General features: G+C 43.7%; 1 protein-coding gene across 2 annotated transcripts in view; it reads left to right on the top strand.

Moving 5' to 3' along the window:
* Positions 1 to 17,581: 17,581 nt before the first annotated feature.
* Positions 17,582 to 17,763, top strand: part of DSEL (dermatan sulfate epimerase like) — a 52,450-nt gene continuing 52,268 nt past the window's right edge. For both annotated transcript variants that reach the window (XM_089671072.1, XM_089671073.1), the window contains exon 1: positions 17,582 to 17,763. This exon is cut by the window's right edge and continues 87 nt beyond it. The gene's annotated coding sequence lies outside the window, so the exon portion shown is untranslated.

Genomic DNA, 17,763 nt, shown 5'->3' with positions numbered 1-17,763 from the left:
TATGCTTGGTATGAAGTATCTTGAATGGGACTCTGAGGGTTGTTCATTGTAATATTTACAAGTATTCAGCTGGATTTCTGTCATCTGTAACAAATATCTTTATCCGAAAAAATGCATCTCTCTGAAAAAGGACTATTGGTTGCTGTGAGAAAAGTATATATAAATACACCCTGGTCATCCGGAGAAGGGCTGGATCTCCATGTTTGATGTGAAGTATCTTGTAACATTTACAACTATTCACCCGGATTTATGTTCTACGGATTGTCGTTGAGTCCATTAAATCACTCTGGTAAAGGAACCGTTGAACTATAATATTTAAGACAACAGAGCAGAGGTAAGCTTATCTGTGTGATGTTTCTCCTTTCACTGGCCAGCAAGTGTAAATGAAGTTGCAGCAGGAAAGATCAGATCCCCTCTCCTGCAGAACTGTGCTGTGTAAATCTCAGGACTGGATGTACAGATATACAGATATACAGGTAGGTAAAACAGCTCATATATACTGTATGTATTTTAACTGTGTATTTAGCTACTTGTGTGAAGTTGAGATTTAATACTTCTTAGTCACAGGCATAGAAAAAGAATGCAAAAAATGAAAGCCAGCAGAAGTCAGAATACCTTATTTCTATAAATGTTCAAGGAAAGTATCTCAGAAAGCATTGAAACCAAAGTACTGAAAACCAATACAGAAAACTAACATTTACAGAAGTCTACATGGAAAGAATGTATTTTTTTCATGGTTGGTTTTTCTTAAAGGATTTGAACAAATATTGTTTTATGAAGTGAGTAAAAGCTTTCAGACCACTTTTTTCCAACACTTTTCTGCAATTAATTGTGCTTCCTATGCACAATAGAACATTTCCACATGCAATTCAATCCCCAACAATGCATTTGTTAGATGTATTACAATCACTTTTGCATGGCTTTTAGAATACATTTACAAGGTCTTTTTGTTCAATTGAAAATCAGCCTGTATATACCCCTTCATTACTTCAGGTTTCAATGTTGTAATAGTTTGATTGACAATTACTCTGTCATGCAATACTGTGCCCAATTAGATTTTGTATGATTTCTGACACAGATTTCTTTTGATGGTATTAAATAATCATTGTATTTTTTTACTATAGACATATACTGTATATGACTCTTATATACTACTGTTGGATTCTATCTGCTCTCTGTAATGAGGCAATATCCCTTAAGGTTTTTTGTAGCTTGCAAATTTTGCACTCCATCTAGATGAATAGATGAACATCCTGGCATGTCTTTTAACAGGAATATGTCATGGACAGCTGTGTTATGTTTTCCAGTTTGGTTACCACTTCTGTCCCCCCTCTTTTTTTTCCTGTTCCCCCCCCCTTCATTATTCCTCCCTCCTTTCTGTACTTCTACTAAACCTCTGTTTGTTAACTTTGTAATTCTTTATCATATATGCCTTTCACTTTGAGTTTTTTCATCTTTGCAAAGTCCATGTGGATGCATTTATATTGGAGACTTCTGTAATGTCTTCTTCAAAAAACTTCAATAAGTATGATTGAAAGTGAAATCCCATAGTCAAGTGGTCACTAAATGGTGGACCGCGGTCTGGAATCAGACCGAGGAACAGTCCTGTCTGGACCGCAGCTATGCCACTGTCAATGTTGGGTATCCTCTTCCAGGCCTCTCACTCAGCCGTGGTCATCCTCACAGTGGGCGGGGTGTGAGGAGCTGCAGATCTGGACTGAGGGGCGGGAGCTGGTGATTACCCAGCTCGTTAATATGTAAAGACTTCCACTCTCTGCAGCTGGAGACAGAAAGTGGGAGTCTCTTCATATTAGCAAGCCAGGCAATCGCCCACTTATTAACATAATAACTTGGGCAGCTCCCGCCCCTCAGTCTCGATCTGCAGCTCCTCCCATCCCCTCCTGCTATGAGGAGGACATTGGTGGCGGGCTGGAGGCCCAGGAGAGGATACCCCAGAAGGATTAGTGCCTCTGCTCTGCCTATGGTACCATAGGACTGTGCAGGAGAAGGATTACATTAAAAGGGACACTGTGTTATGTTAAGGGGCTCTGTGTTGTTATGGGGGCACTGTGTTGTGTTAAGGGGTGCTTTGATGTTTAAAGGCGATGTAAAGGGGGGCAGTGATGTGAAGAGGAACTGGGGACACTGTGGAATTTCTTTAGGGGACTGTGACATAGAGGGACTACAGTGTGAAAGGTACACTAAAGATGATAATGTACCGGGGGACTGTGATGTGTTATATCACTAACGAGATTCAGACCTCTGCTGGAAGAAAATTATGCTGACCGGACCTCCGTAAATTTTAATTCAAGGCCCCTGCCATAGTCTATATTCCCTTGTTCATCTCCTACAGACAGTGGGACAATGGAGAATGAATGTAGCCACCATCTTACAGGAGGTTGGATCACAGCAGAATAATAAAGAGAATTTGGACATTTGAGGAGCTAAAGTGTTTGTAAACCTATAAAAAAAATATATGGTACTGTCGCTTTAAAGTAAGATATTATGGTCTCTACTATTGCAAAGTTGTTTACTATTTTCTGTGTTGAATAATACCTGGTTGATCTTGCCTGTGCTAATCATGGCTGCAGATCCAATACAGCATGGTCAGCTTATGTCTTTTGTCATGCCATTGACTGTACAGGCACGCTGTGCAAGAGTGGACTGTGGAAAGCTGTGCTCCCCTGCCCATCTGTCCTGCCTCCAGCTGCTCCATCCTGCCCATCTGTCTTGCCTCCAGCTGCTCCATCCTGCCCATGTGTCCTGCCTCCAGCTGCTCTATCCTGCCCATGTGTCCTGCCTCCAGCTGCTCCATCCTGCCCATCTGTCTTGCCTCCAGCTGCTCCATCCTGCCCATGTGTCCTGCCTCCAGCTGCTCTATCCTGCCCATGTGTCCTGCCTCCAGCTGCTCTGTCCTGCCCATCTGTCCTGCCTCCAGCTGCTCCATCCTGCCCATCTGTCCTGACTCCAGCTGCTCTATTCTGCCCATGTGTCCTGCCTCCAGCTGCTCTATCCTGCCCATCTGTCCTGCCTCCAGCTGCTCCATCCTGCCCATCTGCCCTGACTCCAGCTGCTCCATCCTGCCCATCTGTCCTGCCTCCAGCTGCTCTATCCTGCCCATCTGTCTTGCCTCCAGCTGCTCCATCCTGCCCATGTGTCCTGCCTCCAGCTGCTCTATCCTGCCCATGTGTCCTGCCTCCAGCTGCTCCATCCTGCCCATCTGTCCTGCCTCCAGCTGCTCCATCCTGCCCATCTGTCCTGACTCCAGCTGCTCTATTCTGCCCATGTGTCCTGCCTCCAGCTGCTCTCTCCTGCCCATCTGTCCTGCCTCCAGCTGCTCCATCCTGCCCATCTGCCCTGACTCCAGCTGCTCCATCCTGCCCATGTGTCCTGCCTCCAGCTGCTCCATCCTGCCCATGTGTCCTGCCTCCAGCTGCTCTGTCCTGCCCATCTGTCCTGCCTCCAGCTGCTCCATCTTGCCCATCTGTCCTGACTCCAGCTGCTCTATTCTGCCCATGTGTCCTGCCTCCAGCTGCTCTCTCCTGCCCATCTGTCCTGCCTCCAGCTGCTTTATCCTGCCCATCTGCCCTGACTCCAGCTGCTCCATCCTGCCCATGTGTCCTGCCTCCAGCTGCTCTATCCTGCCCATGTGTCCTGCCTCCAGCTGCTCTGTCCTGCCCATCTGTCCTGCCTCCAGCTGCTCCATCCTGCCCATCTGTCCTGACTCCAGCTGCTCTATTCTGCCCATGTGTCCTGCCTCCAGCTGCTCTATCCTGCCCATGTGTCCTGCCTCCAGCTGCTCTATCCTGCCCATCTGTCCTGCCTCCAGCTGCTCCATCCTGCCCATCTGTCCTGACTCCAGTCACTCTTCCCCACCCATCATTTTTGCCTTTAGCCGTTCCTCATCGCCCATCTATCCTGTCTCCAGCCACTCCTCCCTGCCCATCCATCGTGGCTCTAGCCGCTCCTCCCTGCCCATCCATCGTGCCTCCAACAGCTCCTCCCTGCCCATCCATCCTGCCTTCAGCCGCTCCTCTCTGCCCATCCATCCTGCCTCCAGCTGCTCCTCCCTGCCCATCCATCCTGCCTCCAGCCGCTCATCCCTACCCATCCTTCTTGTTTCCAACTGTTCCTCCCTGCCCATCAACCACAGTGATTTTTTTCCTGTAACTAAACAAAAGCAATTGGCACCACAATGTTTTTTCCTATAACACAATGACAATTAGTGCCCCTCTGACCCTCCTGTTGTAATCACGCACTATAGTTGCAGTAAAAGAAAGACAAGCAATTAGAATACTGCTGCTCCTCTATTAGAGCATAATACATTTAATTTAGATTTTAAGTTAAAAATTTAGATTTTCTTTTGCTCACAGCTTGGATATTTATCAGTAAAGGGCAACTACACACTCACAATGACTTACAAAATCTTTCTAAAGTGGTTTATGTATTAGCACTAACCTCGCAGGAGCTGCTTGAAAATGCTTGTCCCCAGTGGTTGCCCTGACCTTGCAAGCTTCCCAACACCTCTGACACTCTGGGTTCTGACATAATTCAACAGTGTAGAATAATAATGCAAGAGACACAATTCTTCAGTAGTACCTCTATATTAAACTTGTTCAAAATAGTAGGCCACATAAATAATGGGTTTAGGATATACAAGTCCTATTAGCATGAAAATAATGGAACACTGATAAAATAGGAATAATCATTTGGTAACGTTTAATAAATTATACAATCATGAATGATAAGCTTCAACTATTAAACTGCATTGCAACACCAGCAGTAAAAGGGAGGCAGAAAAGGCTTGTTGACTTATCAACTCCCTCTAGGCCACCGGTGCCACAATGGTGGATGCAGAGAATTATGTAAGAGTATACTCCAACATAAATAGATAGAAGTATCCTAATTTGAATAACAATGGCCTTAGAAGAGAGAGGGTCCCTTTAACAAAAGTTTGCAACTTTAGTCTTATGATTTTTAATGTTCCTGATATTGTTGTATCTCTTGTTTTCTGCTAGAAATGGTGGGGCCCATAAACATTAGTGAATACTGGTAATATTAACCACTTGCCCTCCAGAGGATTTACCCCCCTTCCTGACCAGGCCATTTTTTGCTGTTCAGCACTGCGCTATTTCAACTGGTAATTGCACGGTCATGCAATGCTGTACCCCAATGAAATGTATGTCCTTTTTTTTCCACACAAATAGAGCTTTCTTTTGGTGGTATTTGATCACCTCTATGGTTTTTATTTTTTGCACTATAAGCAAAAAAATACCGAAAATTCACTTTTGGTTATAAAAAATATCCAGGAAACTCAAAGTTAGTCATAAATGTAGGCTAAAATTTATTCTGCTACATGTCTTTGGTAAGAAAAAAATCTCAATACATATATATTAATTGGTTTGTGTGAAAGGTATTAGCGTCTATAAACTATGGTATATAAATATATTGGGATTTACGTAGCTTTTACTTTCTGACTGCCTATTACATTTCTTGAGGTGCTAAAATGCCAGAGCAGTACAAGCCCCCCCAAATAACCCTTTTTTGGAAAGTAGACACCCCAAGGATTTTGCAGAGAGGCATGTTGAGTCCATGGAACATTTTTTTTTTGCCACACATTTTTTGCAAATTTACAATTTTTTTTTTTACACAAAGTTGTCACTTTAATGATATATTGCTCATGCATGCCATGGGTATATGTGGAATAACACCCCAAAACACATTCTTCTACGTCTTCCGAGTATGGGGATACCACATGTAAGATACTTTTTGGCAGCCTAGCTACATACAAGCCCCCAAAATTCAATGACCACCTCCAGGCTTTCAAAGGGCATATTTCCTCATATCACTTCTCCACTACCTATTACAGTTTTGGAGGCTCTAAAATGCCAGGATAGTACAAACACCACCCCCCTAAATGACCCCTTTTGGAAGTAACACCCCAAGGAATTTTATAAGAGGCATGGTGAGTATTTTACAGATATCATTTTTGTCACAGGATTTTGAAAAAGAAAAAAAGAAAAGAAAAAATATATTTTTTTGTTTTCTTTCTTCATTTTCCAAAAACATGTGGCAACAAATGAGATCTGCAAAACACTTACCATGCCTCTTAGCATATACCTTGGAGTGTCTACTTTCTAAAAAGGGGTCATTTGGAGGAGTTGCTTCTACTATACTGGCATTTCGGGGCCACCGCCTTTTCTGACACTTTTTGTTCACATGAAAAAACAGTTTTTTTGCTAGAAAATTACTTTGAACCCCCAAACATATATTTTTTTTAAAGCAGAGGCCCTAAAGAATAAAACGGTGGGTGTTGAAATTTTTTACGTCACAGAGTATTTGCGCAGCGATTTTTCAAACGCAAATCTTTTGGGAAAAATACACTTTTTAAAATCTTAATGCAGAAAAACACAATACATTGCCCAATTGTTTTGATAAAATATAAAAGATGATGTTACAGTGAGCAGATACCAAATTGTGCATGCCCGTGCAATGGCAACAAAGTACATACATTTTTATTATCGATAGGCAATGCTTTAAAAGCAGGTCACCAATTTATAATTACCCAGGAGGTCTAGTGCTAGAATTGCTGCCCTTGATCTGACGTTCATGGCAATATCTCACATGCATGGCGCAACTGCTGTTTACATACCGGCACAGAGTCAACGCTTGTGCACACAGGTGCTTTTTTTTTCATATATATTTTTAATTATTTATACACTGTCCCTTTCATTTTTTTTAATCACTTTTAATGCTATCACAGGGAATGCAAATATCCCCTATAACTTCAATGGGCATTGTCATATATTCTTTTTTGAGAGATCTGGGGTCTATCAGACTTTAGATATCTCCTCTGCCCTTACATTATCTAATTTCATCAAGATCGGTGTGATCAGATGCTTTCCCAATTTACAAATGGTGCTGTTTATATCCTGCAAAACTGAAGTGATGAAATGCTCGTAGCTTCTGATTTCTTAGACTATAGAGATGACTGGAGCCATTCTGGTCAGTCAGCGGAACTGCCGGCTGCATTCTTGGATTCCCCTGTGGGACAAGAAAGCCCAAGAAAACTGTGGAAGGCAGCAGGAGGGGGAGAGGGTTTGTGTGTGTCCCCACTGCTCATAAAATCAATTTAGCATTACATGAAAGCCGACTGCCAGCTGAAAAAAATGGTACCAGAATGATGCCTGTAGCTGCGGGCATCATTCTGGTATAATCACTCAAAGTCCAACGATGTACCAGTACATTGCTGGTCCATGTTGGGCATATATGTAACAGCAGAGAACACGGGCATATGATGAATTGGCTCACCATGGGACCAAGGGACAGGTAAGTGGCTGTTTTTTTAAGTCAGCAGCTACAGTTTTTGTAGTTGCTGACTTTTGTTTTTTGACAGGGTGAGTGGAACTCCGCTTTAAGTAATGACAAAGTTATTGCCAAATAAAGAGGCTCATAGAATAAAAGTCAGGCAGCCTTTGATACATGTCTCCGGTATGTCAGTATTGTACTTAGGTGTCCTTTTATCATGCAGTGGTAAATGACCGCTTCTCAGTTCTCTGGCATTCTCAGAGGAGAGAGTTCTCCTCTGAATGCCCATGGTGTGTTCCCCGCAGCCCGTTTCACCGGCTGTCCTGTATTCCAGGAGGCCGGCATCTTCAGTGTGGGCACCCAGCTGTGATAGCTTGTGGCTTCACAGCTGGGTACCTACTGCACATGCGTGAGTAGCGCTGCACTTCATGAATGGTCCTGTAGTCTTCTGGGACCTGTCACGTGTCCCAAAAGACTACAGGGAGGGAGGTAGGGAAGACACCTTCCGTTTCCGATCGCCTAGGCCAGGGGTAGGCAACCTGCGGCTCTCTAGCTGTTGTGGAACTACATTTCCCATGAGGCATTGCAACATTACAAAACTGACAGTTACAGCTATGACTTGCAGAGGCATGATGGAACTTGTAGTCCTGCAACAGCTAGAGAGCCACAGGTTGCCTACCCCTGGCCGGGATGATCGGACCGGTGGGAGTGGGTACCTGTCAAATGTGGGTACCCACCCCCCCCGCCCCCCAAAGGTGCCAATCCTTAATGGGGAGCGGGGGACCAGTCTTTAAAGAGGAACTTCCCCTTTTGGGTGGAGCTCCGCTATAAGATAAAGAACATAATACATATATTGTTTAACTAGTTGCCGACCGCAGATAGCCGAATGACGGCTACACTGCGGCCGGCCAGTTCTGGGTAGGCGTCATATGACGTCCTCCCAGAATGCGCTCTTTTGCGCCCCCGCTGATCTCCATGATCGCTGTGTCTGTAGGACACAGCTGATCACATGATGTGGTAAAAGGCCAATCACAGCGGCCTTTTACAACGTGATCAGCTGTGTCAAATGACACGCTGATCACAGGGAAATGCAATTGATGGTTATCAGCTGCACTTTCCTTATGCTGTCAGAGTGTGAGGAAAGTACTGCTGAGAAATGGCAGTTGTTAGAGCAGGCATCGGCACCGATCATCAGGGCACTGATGATCGGTGCCCAGCAGTGCCACCCACCAGTGCCGCCCACCTGTGCCCATCAGTGCCGCCCACAAGTGCCCAGCAGTGCCACCCCCCTGTGCCCAGCAGTGCCACACACCTGTGCCCAGCAGTGCCACCCAGAAGTGCCACCCACCTGTGCCACACACCTGTGCCCAGCAGTGCCACCTACCTGTGCCCAGCAGTGCCACTCACCTGTGCCCACCAGTGCTGCCAGTCAGTGCCACCAGTCAGTGCCCAGCGGTTGTGCCAGTCAGTGCCCAGCAGTTGCACCAGTCAATGCCTAGCAGTGCCACCAGTCAGTGCCCAGCAGTGACGCCAGTCAGTGATGCCTATCAGTGCAGTCTATCAGTACCGATCATCAGTGCTATCAGTGCCGCCTATCCGTGGCACCTCATTAGTGCTGCCTATCAGTGCCCTTCAGTGCTGCCTATCAGTGCCTATCAGTGCCGCCTATGAGTGCCCATCAGTGCTGCCTCATCAACGCACATCAGTGAAGGAGAAAAATTACCTGTTTGCAATATTTTATAATAGAAACAAAAAAACTTTTTTTTTTCAAATTTTTACAATTGTTTTGTTTATAGCGCAAAAAGTAAAACACCCAGCAACGATTAAATACCACCAAAAGAAAGCTCTATTTGTGAGAAAAAAATGATAAAAATTTCATATGGGTACAATCTTGCATGACCGCGCAATTGTCAATCAAAGTGTGACAGTGCTGAAAGCTGAAAATTGGCCTGGTAAAGAAGGGGGTATAAGTGCCCGGTAAGCAAGTGGTTAAGGACAAACAAGGCTTTCTTTTTATGAACAATGCATTTTTTTTTACAATCCTTAAACAATTAAACGTAACAAAACTAAACGCACTTTTTCTTTTTTTTTCTTAGCAGTATTAGTTTAAAAATAAATAGTGTTGCTGCACATAAACAGTGCACATTTCACTCTGTCATTTGTCCTGTGTACAATGACACTAAATTTATGAATCTGTTATAAAGCATTACAAAGTTATTTACAAATTAAATAAAGTGTGTTTTTTCTATTTTTGCATTTTTTTTATGTGAAATTTGTAAACATGTGCTAAAGGTGTAAAGCAACTAATGAACAAAACAAAAAAAAACAAAAAAAGTTGAAATATTATTAGTTAAGAAAATAGAAATTAAAAAAAAAATCAGCAGGGAAATAATAATTGGATGGAGGAGAATAGAGTTAATTAGGGCTAATAAGAGTAAACTAAAGGTTAATAAGGGGTTAAACAAACATTTAATTAAAAAAAAAAAAACTTTTTTTCACTTGTCAGGTTACTATAACTGACTTCATCTGCAGATGGAATTTCATCCTTTTGATTTTAAAATAAATAAACAGATACAAAATGAAACAATGTTCCTTTTGAGCAATGTTGTTGATAAACATTGCCATACTGTTATTTTGACAGCTCCAGCTGACAGAAATTTGTATACTGGCAATGTCACTTTGATTAATCAGAGATGAATTGCCCAGTACTGTAACAGGAGAGGTCCTGGCAGCAGGGCAGAAGAACTGGACATGTTACACACACCCTGTGTACAACGACAGGCATGCCCAGAGTCTGAAACTGGTTAACCAATGGCACTTCCAAAATGTAATGGCAACTATGGCAATAGATTGTGCTGTTGTGTCAGATTACTATAACCCAGCACAGAGTCCCCCCCCCCCCCGTACATCAGAGTCTGCAGGGTTCCCCTTTACAGAGCAAGGGGGAACTCTGTGGACCCTGATGTAATAGGAAACACTGTGGACTGCGATGTAAAGGAGAAATTTGTGGAGTCTGATGTAAGGGAGAATGCTGCAGACCCTGATGTAAAAGGAAACTCTGACATAAGGGGGTCTCTGGTCACCAGAGCCCCCTCCGAACCAGGGGCGGACTGACAACTCATGGGGCCCCCGGGCAATAGGGGATCCTAAATCGCACCCAAAAAAGCCTATGAAAGGTACCAGGGACATCTCATGGGGCCCCATACTGACCCCGGGCCCTTTAGGCAGTGCCCGAGTTCCCCAATGGTCAGTCCGCCCCTGCTCCATACACAAGAGTCCACAGAGCTCCCCTTTATATCACAGTCCACAGAGTTACCCCTTACATCATATTCCAGAGTTCCCCTGTACATCAAAGTCCACAAAGTTCTCCCTTACATCAGAGTTCCCCTTTACATGAGAGTCCACAGGGTTCCCCCTTACATTGTAAGGAGGTAATCTGCAGACCCTGATGTAAAAGGGAACTCTAATGTTAAGGTGAATGCTATGGACCAAGATGTAAAGGGGAATGTTGTGGGCTCTGCTGTAAAGGAGAACTCTGATGTAAGGTGGTCTCTGGTCACCAGAGCCCTCCCTTACATCAGAGTCTGCAGCATCTCCCCTTACATTATGGTCCACAGCATTACACTTTACATCAGAGTTCCCCTTTATGTCAGGGTCTGCAGAGTTCACCCTTATACACTATAAGGGGAATCCTGCATACTCTGATGTAAAGGGGAACTCTGAGGACACTAATTTAAGGGGGAACACTGGGAACTCTGATGTGTGTGTATGCGCGTGGGGGGGGTGGGGGGGACTCTGGTGAGCACAGACCACCTTCCACAGGTTGATACACTATGGAGAGGGGGGGTTTACTGATATAAAGGAGAACCTTTAGATCAGTGTCCCCCTTATCTTAGCGTATTCACTCTGAGTCCCATCTTACATCAGTGATACCCCCCACCACAGACTTTGGGTGGCTGGAGCTGACCTGCCTCCTCTGTAGGACTGCTCGGGTGCAGGGCAGTGAGGCCACTGAGGGCAGGCTTCTTTAGAATAGGGTCCTCCTCCACTTCTTCATCCTGCACCTGGACTCCTCCTTGTCCTGGCACTCCCACTCCTGCAACTGAGGATAGGCTCAGTTAGACCATGGTTTGGGCCCTTGATCCTTCCTCTCCATTCTGGACTCCAGTCCTCCGTCATTCTGACTCTTGCTCTCGGCTCCTACAATTCACAAAAGGCGCCAAGACATTACTGTGTGCCCACTCAAGCCTGCGTAAGCCCTCCCAGCTTCAGAACTGTGCATGCTCAGTTTCGAAGCTGGCCCATGACCCTGGTTTTATGGGCATCCATTGTCTGTAATGGATGTTTATGGAGAGTGTAAAAATTGACATATTAACAAACTTTCGGTAAATTATGGATGGTTGGCAACCCAGACTTATACTCCTTATAAACCAACCCCTTGTAGGCTCATTCAAGCACAATATTACTCATCCAGCTTGGGGACATCTATCACTATAGCCTCCAAAATTCAAAGCAGTAAATTGCAGCAAACAAATGTACCATATACATATGAAGAAAGGCTGGCTTTAGCTTGATGTGTTTCACTTCTTACTTCTTCAGAAAAGAGTTGTTCTAAGGTGAAAGGCAAACATTAGGGGTAAACAACACATTTATAACATGACAAACTAGTAGTAGATGGTATACTATGCAACTGTAACATAGAGCATTAACGTGCAATTCAGATACGTTACCTCAACATTTCATATTCCTGCTATGTGCCTGCTGTACCTTATACTTGCGTTAAAAGTATATTTTCTTTGTATTGCTTCCTTTGTGTGAAATCCCTGGTGATCTTGCCAGTCCTTCTACTTTCCTATTAAAAAGTGACTACACTAGGCATGAGAGCACATCCTTTCCAGTGTGGTCAGCTTTCTGGTTGTGCTGGGATCACTGTCTGCCTATCCTTAACCTCTTCCTGTCCGGCCCATGTCGATAAACAGGCAGACGGGAGTGCTGCTGATGCGGGTGGACATTTTTAAACGTCCCCCCGCATCCACTGCCTGTGCACGCAGCCCCATGATCGGTCCCCACTATGTCCTCCGGACACAGTGGAACACAAATTGCTGTATGGGACCTCTGTGTGAGGTCCCGATTCATGTGATCACTGATTGGCCAATCAGTGATCACATGAATAATAGTAAACAGGATGTCACTTCCTGACATCATTGCTTACTACATGTGAAATCTTTGAATGATCACAGGGGTCACATGGTACAAGGCTATTCACAACAGCCTTGTACCATGTGACAAGCTGTGACCAATCACAGCTCTCAAAGTATTTCTCAATGGCTGCAGGAATGCAGCCAGAGAGAAGGAGAAATTATTGCTTTTACAGCCTTTATGGGTGTGAAAGCAATCAGTGTAAAAAAAGAAAAAAAAATCTTCATCACCCCCCCACTATGGTGACACTGTACTGCTAGGGTGATAGTATGGAAAAAAAAAAACACACACACACACACAGGCAAATAATAACATAAAACATTAAATAAAAATGTAAAAAAATGTTTTGAAAAATTATAATTTTTGGTTATAAACTAATTTGGGTTATTTTTTTTTTACTAAAAAGATAGATGAATACATTTTGGCCAAGATTTATGAATTGGTTATTATTATTATTATTAGTATGATTATTTGCTAAATTTTATAAGAAAATACTTTTTTCCACATTTTTAGATTTTTTTCATTTACAGTCATGGCCGAAATTGTTGGCACCCTTGATATTTTTCCTGAAAATCAAGTATTTCACACAAAAAAGGTATTGCATTAACACATGTTTTGCTATACACATGTTTATTCCCTTTGTATGTATTGGAACAAATATAAAACAGAGGCAGAAAAGCAAATATGACATAATGTCACACAAAACCCCAAAAATGGGCTGGACAAAAGTATTGGCACCCTTAACTTAATATTTGGTTGCACACCCTTTGGAAAACATAACTGAAATCAGTCGCTTCCTATAACCATCAATAAGCTTCTGACACCTCTCACCCGGAATTTTGGACCACTCTTCCTTTGCAAACAGCTCCAGGTCTCTCTTATTGGAAGGACACCTTTTCCCAACAGCAATTTTAAGATCTCTCCACAGGTGTTCAATGGGATTTAGATCTGGGCTCATTGCTGGCCACTTCAGAACTCTCCAGCGCTTCTTTGCCATCCATTTCTGAGTGCTTTTTGACGTATGTTTGGGGTCATTGTCCTGCTGGAAGACCCAGGATCTTGGACGCAAACCCAGCTTTCTGACACTGGGCCCTACAGTGCGACCCAAAATCCTTTGGTAATCCTCAGATTTCATGATGCCTTGCACACAGTCAAGGCACCCAGTGCCAGAGGCAGCAAAACAACCCCAAAACATCATTGAACCTCCACCATATTTTACCGTAGGTACTGTGTTTTGTTCTTTGTAGGCCTCATTCCGTTTTCGGTAAACAGTAGAATGATGTGCTTTACCGAAAAGCTCTATCTTGGTCTCATCTGTCCACAAGACGTTTTCCCAGAAGGCTTTTGGCTTACTCAAGTACATTTTGGCAAACTGTAGTCTTGCTTTTTTATGTCTCTGTGTCAGCAGTGGGGTCCTCCTGGGTCTCCTGCCATAGCGTTTCATTTCATTTAAATGTCGACGGATAGTTCGCGCTGACACTGATGCTCCCTGAGCCTGCAGGACAGCTTGAATGTCTTTGGAACATGTTTGGGGCTGCTTATCCACCATCCGGACTATTCTGCGTTGCAATCTTTCATCAATTTTCCTCATCCGTCCACGACCAGGGAGATTAGCTACAGTGCCATGGGTTGCAAACTTCTTGATAATGTTGCGCACTGTGGACAAAGGCAAATCTAGTTCTCTGGAGATGGACTTGTAACCTTGAGATTGTTGATATTTTGCCACAATTTTGGTTCTCAGGTCCTCAGACAGTTCTCGTCTCCTCTTTCTGTTGTCCATGCTTAGTGTGGCACAGACAGACACACAATGCAAAGGTTAAGTGAACGTCTCTCCTTTTTATCTGCTTTCAGGTGTGATTTCTATATTGCCCACACCTGTTACTTGCCCCAGGTGAGTTTACAGGAGCATCACATGCTTGTAACATTCTTATTTATCCGCAGTTGTGAAAGGGTGCCAATACTTTTGTCCAGCCCATTTTTGGAGGTTTGTGTGACATTATGTCGAATTTGCTTTCTTTCCTCCCTTTTTTTGTTTTGTCCCAATACACACAAAGGGAATAAACATGTGTATAGCAAAACATGTGTTAATGCAATACGTTTCGTGAGAAATACATGATTTCCTGGAGAAATATCAAGGGTGCCAACAATTTCGGCCATGACTGTATACAGGTAAAACTTGAAAAATTAGAATATCGTGCAAAAGTTCATTTATTTCAGTAATGCAACTTAAAAGGTGAAACTAATATATGAGATAGACTCATTACATGCAAAGCAAGATAGTTCAAGCCGTGATTTGTCATCAATGTGATGATTATGGCTTATAGCTCATGAAAACCCCAAATCCACAATCTCAGAAAATTAGAATATTACATGCAATCAATAAAACAAGGATTGTACATAGAACAATATCGGACCTCTGAAAAGTATAAGCATGCATATGTACTCAGTACTTGGTTTGGGCCCCTTTTGCAGCAATTACTGCCTCAATGCGGCGTGGCATGGAAGCTATCAGCCTGTGGCACTGCTGAGGTGTTATGGAAGACCAGGATGCTTCAATAGCGGCCTTCAGTTCTTCTGCATTGTTTGGTCTCATGTCTCTCATCTTTCTCTTGGCAATGCCCCATGGATTCTCTATGGGGTTCAGGTCAGGCGAGTTTGCTAGCCAATCAAGCACAGTTTTCCCACAGTTATTGAACCAGGTTTTGGTACTTTTGGCAGTGTGGGCAGGTGCCAAGTCCTGCTGGAAAATGAAGTCAGCATTCCCATAAAGCTCGTCTGTGGAAGGAAGCATCAAGTGCTCTAAAATCTTCTGGTAGACGGCCGTGTTGACCCTGGACTTAATGGATTTCAAGCATCTTGCAGTGTGTGCCTTTCCATTCTTCCTCCATACTCTAGGTCCTTGGTTTCCAAATTAGATGCAAAAGTTGCTCTCATCAGAAGAGAGGACTTTGGACCACTGAGCAACAGACCAGGTCTGTTTTCCTTTAGCCCAGGCAAGACTCTTCTGATGTTGTTTGTTGTTCAGGAACGGCTTGACGAGAGGAATATGACATTTGAAGCCCATGTCCAGAATCCGTCTGTGTGTGGCAGCTCTTGATGCACTGACTCCAGCGTCAGTCCACTCCTTGTGAAAGTCCCCAACACTTTTGAATGGCCTTTTCCTGACAATCCTCTCCAGGCTGCAGTCAGCCCTGCTGCTTGTGCACCTTTTTCTTCCACACTTTTCCCTTCCACATAAATTTCTATTAATGTGCTTTGATACAGCACTTTGGGAACATCCAACTTCTTTTGCAATTACCTTTTGAGGCTTTCCCTCCTTATGGAGGGTGTCAATGATGGTTTTCTGCACAACTGTCAGGTCAACAGTCTTTCCTATGATTGTGATTTCTACTGAACCAGACTGAGAGACCATTTAAAGGCTCAGGAACCCTTTGCAGGTGTTATGGCTTAATTAGCTGATTAGAGTGGGACACTTTGAGCCTAGAATATTGCACCTTTTCACAATATTCGAATTTTCTGAGCTTGTGGATTTGGGGTTTTCATGAGCTGTAAGCCATAATCATCAAAATTATGACAAATCACGGCTTGAACTACCTTGCTTTGCAGGTAATGAGTCTATCTCATATATTAGTTTTAGCTTTTAAGTTGCATTACTGAAATAAATGAACTTTTGCACGATATTCTAATTTTTTGAGTTTCACCTGTGACAGGGAAACCGAAAACTCATGGGTTTCAGTAACATTTTGACTGCTGAAGCTGGATTGAAAAGTAGATGTTTATTATACAAGCATGTAGCTAGACCTCCATGCAGGGAGAGCAGAACAATACATGGTGTTGGATTCAAAGTAATGCTCTGTCTAACTAGGGCCCTCTAATACAATTTATATGCTTTTCCAGTGGGTGGTACCTGACTATCTGATCTTTCTGTCAAGAGCCATCTGTGTTTTTGGAGAAACTTCTGGAGATGCGATTATTTGTCCGCATATAAATGTCCATCAAGTTTGAGAGGTCCTCAAAGGCTGTGACAACAATCTTGAGGTCAATAGGTTGTGAGAATGCTGTAGACTGGTAGCAGAAGTGAAGTACCAGATATTAAGCCAACAGGAGAGGGCATGAGGTGTGGAACTGGTTTTTCTCATACAAGGAAAAATAAATAGGTTGTTAGGCCATCTAATTCAATACCAATGTATTTCATATTTATATCTAAAATGGCTGCTCCATTTTCCCTTACAACCTGTATAGTAAAAAAATAAAAATCCCGGTGATGAATAAATACCACCAAAATAAAATTTTATCTCTCTCGGAAAAAAATGCAAAAAAATTAATATTGGTACAGTGTTGTATGACCGCGCAATTATCATTCAAAGTATGAAAGCACTAAAAGCTGAAAATTGGCCTGGACTGGAAGGGGGTGAAAGTGTCCAGACTTGAAGTGGTTAATAGTCAAGACTTCTGTTGGCATGCACAGCCATTCACTGGGAAGATCAGTGTGTTGCTCTTTGTATGCCCCCTGCAGTTTCCACCCCCACCGTTCTAGGCCCCTTATGTATCTGAGAACAGAGGTCATGTGATCCCTTATAAAAAAAAAAAAGGAAAAAGGTATTCATAATGATGTGAAAACATAAATGGTTTGCCTTGAATTTCTATTTTTTTACATATAGTTTTACAAGGCGAAGGGTTCACGATTCCTAGTCTGAACCCCAATGTTCAGGGTTGGGGCCCCTACTTTCCAATCTATTCATCAATGTTATTGAGTCTGGGATTAAAAGTACCATCTCAATGTTTGCACATATCACTACGCTATGCATTGCAGGCTGGGGTGCATCTTATCACATACATTTTACATTGATTTCTACGGAACACAGGTGAGGAAAAAATGCCTAAGGTGTGAATCCAGCACAGAGGTATCCTCCTTTGATGTGTGCCCCCTGCGTCACCCCGAACATGAGGAGGAAACCGGAGAAAAACCAGCGACATCCTCCCTCCTTCCCTGCCATCCCTGGACTGAGCGTTCTCCTCAGAGCAGCACTAGGATCCCGGGGACATCTGTGCGCAGACTCCGCCCTCATCCCATCTCCCCCTGTGCTGCACTCACTCCCCATCATCTCTTCCTCCCATACAGCCCGCTCTATGTCTGTCCCCGCTGAATGCTGACGTCTGTCACATCCAACCTGCACCAGGAGAGGCGACACCGTCACCGCCGACACGGAGGAATGCTCAGCCTGCTGCAGCGGCACCACAACCCTCCTCTGCCTC

The sequence above is a fragment of the Staurois parvus genome, unplaced genomic scaffold (genome assembly GCF_062004578.1).
Source record: "Staurois parvus isolate SC_StPar_1 unplaced genomic scaffold, SC_StPar_1.0 ptg000097l, whole genome shotgun sequence".
Taxonomy (NCBI): Eukaryota; Metazoa; Chordata; class Amphibia; order Anura; family Ranidae; genus Staurois; species Staurois parvus.
The sequence above is the reverse complement of the archived record's forward strand: the minus strand, read 5'-3'. Positions and strand labels throughout refer to the sequence as shown.